Source organism: Petaurus breviceps, unplaced genomic scaffold (assembly GCF_028583685.1).
Source record: "Petaurus breviceps papuanus isolate PSGF00001 unplaced genomic scaffold, PetGlider_PUasm1.0 90897, whole genome shotgun sequence".
Classification (NCBI taxonomy): Eukaryota; Metazoa; Chordata; class Mammalia; order Diprotodontia; family Petauridae; genus Petaurus; species Petaurus breviceps.
The window spans coordinates 12701257-12708112 of NW_027187374.1; the positions used below are offsets into that span (position 1 = coordinate 12701257).

Consider the following 6856-nt stretch of genomic DNA (forward strand, 5'->3'; position numbering starts at 1 on the left):
CCAGGTAGCACAGCGAGTAAGAGCACCGGCTCCAGTGTTGAGAAGACCTGGAGATCGAATCCCGGGCTCAGACACTTAGCACCCACCCAGAAACACCTGGCTGTGTAACCTTGAGCAAGTTACTTAACCCCGATTGCTTTAAAAAAAAAAAAAAGAAGCAGACTGCCCTACCTCCCTCCAGCAAAAGTTCACACCAGACCAAATAATAATAAACAATGAAAAACTACAATGAGTGCCTTCTTATATTCCCAGAACTGTGTAAAACATCACCCAGAAGTCCAAGAATAATAAAAACATCTTCCTTTCCCTCAATATCCTCAAAGAAAAGCCTTAGCCAGCACAGAGCATTAAACAATATAATGAGAGATGGCCAGGGATATGCGTAGCTTGCAGGGTTCTGTGTCTAAAAGTAGTAAAAACAGAGGGTTCCCTTGAAAAAGTTCCAGTAGAGTCAGAAAGTCCCAGACTGGAGATTTTGGAAGTTATGGGGGCTAGAGCAGATAGTGACCAATGTCTCATACCAGTACTGATACTAGAACACCATAGGGACAAGGGGCTCTGAGATCCCTAGCATTCTGTCCTGAGATCCCAATGTAATCCCAGAAGATCCAACCCTGTGGACCTCAAAGATACAGAGGAACTTGATCCTGGGTGGTAGAAGTCATCACAGGAACACAGAGAACTCAAGAGTAAGACCAAGCAGGGGTTAAGACTCCCCTGACATAGCAGGCAGAAAGCACTAATTCAGAGAATTAGAGAGATGAGAAAACCAAAGTAAACAGTCACAAATAATTACAAATCGAGAACAAGAAAAAGAATAAATAACTCTAAAAACTACAAAGAAAGACTCAAAAGAAAAAAATGGCTTTTCCACAGGATGTACCTACATAGTAGTATGTAGTACCTACATAGCATGTGTATGTACCTATATAGCATATATGTTCTGCTCTGGTCTCATTGTCCCAGAGCAAGTTCCACTACATCTGTTTCACAGGATTCCAGGTTCCTGAGGGGCTGAGCATCTCTTCTCCAGTGACATCTGTTCATACATCAGCTGTGTTTGTCATACACACTGTTAGAGGACAGTGACTAGTGCCCTAGTTCCATTTAACCATCAATTAGCTTTCATCAAGGGATTTACTTCAAAGCTGTAATAAGAATAAAAGTACAAATTTAACCCTAGTTCCTCAGGAATACATTCTCCTCTATCCCACTTCTCTCTTTAGGACAAATGCGCTCAAACTTAGCTGTTTCAATCTATGCAGCCTTGGTCCCACAAAGTTCCCATAAGTACTTAACACAGCTCAGGTGGTCTGAGTCCAGAAGATTACTCAAAAAGGTCACTATTTGCTCCTCCCAACAATGCTAAGCTCATGGCAAATCATGGACATTGAGATGTTGGAATGCTGCTTATTTAGTTTCTTGACCTCATGAGTCACATAGCAGCCTTAGTAGGGGGCTTACAATATTGTAAGCATATAACATCAGCAAATGAGTAGAGCCCAGAGGAAGCAACCAAAAAGAATGATTCCCAAGCAAAGGTCTTTTTTGAAGGTACTGCCAGTTCCATTTCTGCAAATGCAGACAATTAAAGAAGATGCTATCCATCACGTGGTTAGGAATCAGGAACCAATTACAGAATGTTTACAAATGCTGCATCCTCTCTCCAAGACATTTCCCTTCCCTGACTCTCCCAGAAGTCTATTCCCAAACCTCCTCTTCATGGTAGACACCATCAGCAGCAGTCTGAGCATGACTTCTGAGAATGAAAGCATAACAAAAATAGAGGAAAGGAAAGCCTAGGTGGGGGATTGATAAGACTTGTGCTGCTGCTATTATATTTAAAGAAATAACCTTCAATTCATTTCAAAAAATATTTTCTAAGAGCTTATTCTGTACACAAGTGACCCCATATTTGTTTCAAATCTCCCACACTAGATTTCACACCAAAACTATTGCTGTCATTTTGTAGTAGCAAATTGCAAAGATGAGAAAAACCCTGCAAAGTCTTTTTCACTCTTTATCCAGAGACCTCAACAGTTTCCTAATAACACAGTTCCATCTCCTTGTTGTAAGCATTACTATGAAAGTCCATATCCAAATCTAATTTAGACTCACCAAAGCTCTTATTTTTACTATACCTCATTATCTTTGAGAGGATTGAAAATGACCATCCATAGCATGACAATACCGATGTCTGCATTTTCCTTTCTATAAATAATATAAAATTCAATCTACTCAATTTCTCTCTTGCCTGACAAATTCAGTAAGCCCAACAGATAAAACTAATTTCTCATTTTCTGTCTTGTCTAGCACCTGACATGCTTCTAAGTCCCAAACTTATTTAAGTTATAAGGTAGTAAGTAAAAAGATATAAAAAAACTTTTTTCCATGTAGAGTTGTATGTTCTGTTCTGAACCATAGAAAGACAGCTAGGAACAATTCCAAGGGCTCGGCTATATCTAGGACATGAGATACAATTTGGGGAAAATGTGCCAAATGGAGACTAACCCCTTCTCCATAATTCCTACTCTATCTGGGTCAAATACAAATTGATAACCATTTTGATAACAATTTAAAATATAGAATCTTAATATCCCTACAATCATCAAAAGTCAGTAACTATTAAGCACTTAACTACATGCTTAGCACTGGGGATACAAATATAGAAAAAAAGAAAGTCCCTGACCTCAAGGAGCTTGCAATCTAGTGGGGGAAGACAAGACACAGATGGAAAAGGTATCCAACATGGGAGTATGGTGGGAAAATCAGAGAAGTCCTAAAGCAATGCAATCAGGTGAGAAATGAAGAGATGTCTGAGCTAAGCCATTTCTTGAAATGAAGATTTGGAGTTCATGGCTCCACTTTCTCTAATCAAAGCCTTGGAGTACCAAGGCTGATGAGATCTTAAAGGGTGATGAGTTTGTCTCAGGAATGAACTTCTTGGAGCAAGGTGGAGAAATTAGTGAATTCACAAAGTGGTACAGTCAGGTGAGAAATGAGGAGGTATCTAAGTAATATAAGCCAATGAGGTGATGGATTAACTTTTTAAAAAAGTTAAGGCAGTCTGGAGTTACATTAATCAAAGTCTAGGTATCTAGGTAGCACAGTAGATAGCTCTCTGAGCCTAGAGTTGGGAAGACCTGAGTTCAAGTCTGCCTTGAGACACTTACTCTGTGACCATAGGCACTTAACTGCTATCTGCCTCAGTTTCTCTGACTATAGATGGCAATAATAATAGCACCTACCTTAGAAGGTTTTTGTGAGAATCAAATAAGAATATTTATAAACTGCTTAGCACAATGCCCAACACATAGTAAGTGCTTAATACATGTTTATTCCCTTCCTTTATCCTAACTTCTAAAACAAGAAAGGTGATCATCTCTGTCCTAAAGTTGTCTCCACTTCTAGGCACATTCTAGAATGTACAAGCTGTAGTATTTCTAGATGGTCATCAGGATGATGAGGGAATTTCTTAATACCATATCAAGATTATGACAATTGAAGATCAATTGAAGTAACTGGGGAGTGAGAGCCAGGGAAAGACACAAAGCATATGATAGTAACCTTCAAATATTTGAAGGGTCATACATGGAAGAGGACTTAGATATTTTTTCCACTTGCACTCAGAAGTCCAAATTGGGACCAAAGGATGGAAGTTACAGGGAAACAGATCTCATATCTATGTAAAGAAAAATTCTCAGCAATTAAAGTTACCAAAAAAATTAAACGAGATGGCTTGGGGGCAGGAGGCTGGTGGAGAATTTTTCGTCATTCAACTTAAGGCTGAATGGATTCTTGCCAGGAATATTGTAACTCAAATTTATGCTTTGGAGAGGGCTTCATACCAGATGACCTCTAAACTCTCTTCCAATTTTACAATTTCATGAGTGTATGATGATAGAACCAGGTGTTTTTTTCTGAGAAGCAGCTTTGAATGAATGAATAAATGAAAAAGCATTTATTATATTAAAAGTTTTAAGTGTCTGTGTGGTTCTCTAGGACCTATCACTAAGCTATGTTTCTGGACTCCATCTACTATTTCTTTTTCTCATTTCTTTTTATTTTTAAACCTGTGACAGATTCTTTCTTGTATAAACAGAGAACTAGAAATATATGGCACTCATGAAGAAACATGGACAGATTCCTTCAAATATCCTGTTTCAAACATGCAAAGGGAACATCCAAAATCGCAATTGTTAACAAAACCCCAAAATACCACCGACTTTACTGCTCACTTAAATTTTATTTTTAAAAGGTCACAATCATGTTGCAATCTATAAATAGAAGAAAGAACAGGCTATGGCAATTACAGTTTTAAATTTTCTTTTGTTTGTTTCTACAGGGCTCTAGATTCACCTTGAGAATTCACCAGAAAAGCAAGGTCTCTGTAGTATATTGTCCGATACAAATGCATTTGCTAATTGGTATTCAAGTAAAACGTAGGGAAGCTGCAATTGTAGGTCACAGAGACTATCAGATTTGGGGACTACCATTCTTTGGTTCAGTCAGTCTCCAAGGGCTCAGGCCTGCTCTTAGACTAAGAAGACCAATTGCATCTCTAGATGGGTAAGAGCCTGAACTCCGGAATGAATATCCATACAAGCTGCCTGCTGGTTTCCACATAAGGTCTCTTAAATTTCAGAATGACCTGGGATTGATATTGGTCAGTCACCTTACAATGCATTTACCAACATAGATCATTTGAGGACAAGCAATCATAGATGTGATAGATATAAATCCTTCCAGGACAGGTAGGGCCATATAATCCACAAGACAGACAGGCAGCTCCAGCCATCCTACATACACTTGTATAATATGCTAATGAGTAGGTACAGTGAACACATTTGGCTTTCATTTGCAGACATGCCAGAAAGAAACAATGTTGTTATCTTACCTATCCTTCATTTCAGGCTTAAAAAGCCACATCGTCCATGAAGCCTTCCTCAACTTTTCCAGCCTTCAATATTTCCCTCCTTCTCTGAACTCTTATAGCTCTGATGATACACATGGATGCACAAATACCAACATACCTCTTTTTTCATATTTAATTGTATATATCCCTACATTAAGTTTCATCTATGGGACTAGAGTTCCTTAATGGCAATTAAGTGTAGTATAATTCATAAAAAATTTACTAAGTATTTACTTGTTCAGGGTACTATGCTAGGAAATAGGGAAAACACAAAATTGAGAAGTTATCAATGTCCCACACCCTCCCCCCCCACAAGATTCTGGACTCAGAGGGACTTTATCAAAAACATGTCAGTATCATTCTCACTTTTGCTCAGTGGGACCCTACCTGGAATTTTCTTTCTTTTTTTTTTTTTTTTTGGAGGGGAGAAGGTAGGGCAATTGGGGTTAAGTGAACTGCCCAAGGTCACAAGGCTAGCTTTTGTGTTAAGTGTCTGAGGCCAGATTTGAACTCAGGTCCTCATGACTCCAGGGCCAGTGCTCTATTCACTGTGCCACCTAGCCACCGCCTACCTGGAATTTTCAAGAAAATCACAGACTTGGTATATCTTGTGTTATTCTTGGCCTATTTACCAAAAATGTATTTTACTACAGAAAATATATGATGCAAATGACTCACCAGAAGATATAAATAAATGGGGAAAACATAAGACACTGAAATAGTCCATTAGACTCTCTCCAGAAAACAAAGATAGTCTACAGATCTGCTGAGCTCATCATTCACACTCGCATCAGACCTACATACCATCTAAGTAACTCACAAAAGTAAAATGGAGGGTTGACCCAGTCCAGATCTCCTGGACCGTCATGAAATGACTTTAACTTTGCAAGTACAGAGCAATTTTATTGGCATTCCTCTTTTCTTCTCTGAAAAGTGGGTTAAGGAAATCTTCTCCCTCTGTGAGAGCCAGTTGCTGACTCTAGAACTAAAGTTCTCTCAAAAAGTCAGCTACCACCTCATTTTACAAATTAAGAAGCTAAGGCCTAGAAAGGCTAAATGACTGACCTGAGGCCATATGGGTAGTTCAGTGGCAGTCAGGACTTAAATCTATATTCTCTGGCTTCTGTGTACAACCTGACATCCTCATGTACAAATCCAACTGGAATTGTTTTCAGTATTTTATTCAATTTTATTCAATATTCTTTCCAAGTAGGGAGAAGGAATATAGAAGGAAATAGAAAATAAAAGGAAAAAATAAATTCTTTGACCTAAGTTCTACAAGTCTTCACATAATATGTTAATGCCAAGTGAGGTAAAGGAATAATTACCTTAGTAATTATTAAATAAAGTAAAAAGTAAATAAAGACTGCTCAAGTTATAGAAGAAAAATGAAAAGGGAATGGTAAGCAAAGTAATTATTTAAAGTAGTCCCAGATGAAGAGATCTTCTGCTTTTATTTGCAACAGCTTAATCGAATTAGTGATGTGAATTTGTATTAATTTATACATGAATGTAATGAATGTCTGGAGAACTAAACCCAGGTTGAATATGAAATGCTAAAGGTAACTGACATTTATTAGGGTCAGCTGTCATTCAATGTCTTACTAGATATCGCTAGCCTGGCTTGAAGAAAGGCCATTTAAGCAGTAAACAATGAAGGTACACTGCAAAAATCACCAAACTGCTGGGGAAAAATACACACACACACACACACACACACACACACACACGGAGAGACAGAGACAGACAGAGAGAGAGAGAGAGAGAGAGAGAGAGAGAGAGAGAGAGAGAGAGAGAGAGAGAGAGAGAGAGAGAGAGAGAGAGAGAGAGAGAGAGAGAGAGAGAGAGAGAGAGAGAGAGAGAGAGAGAGAGAGAGAGAGAGAGAGAGAGAGAGAGAGAGAGAGAGAGAGAGAGAGAAAGAGAGAGAGAGAGAGAGAGAGA

The 6856-nt window shown here is 38.5% G+C and overlaps 1 protein-coding gene and 1 pseudogene across 1 annotated transcript in view; both read left to right on the top strand.

Moving 5' to 3' along the window:
• Nucleotides 1–6856, top strand: part of KCNJ6 (potassium inwardly rectifying channel subfamily J member 6) — a 254528-nt gene that overhangs the window by 92221 nt on the left and 155451 nt on the right. The gene's annotated exons all lie outside the window — the stretch shown is intronic.
• The window catches only part of LOC138151289 (regulatory solute carrier protein family 1 member 1-like), a 36296-nt pseudogene that overhangs the window by 14046 nt on the left and 15394 nt on the right, over nt 1–6856 (top strand).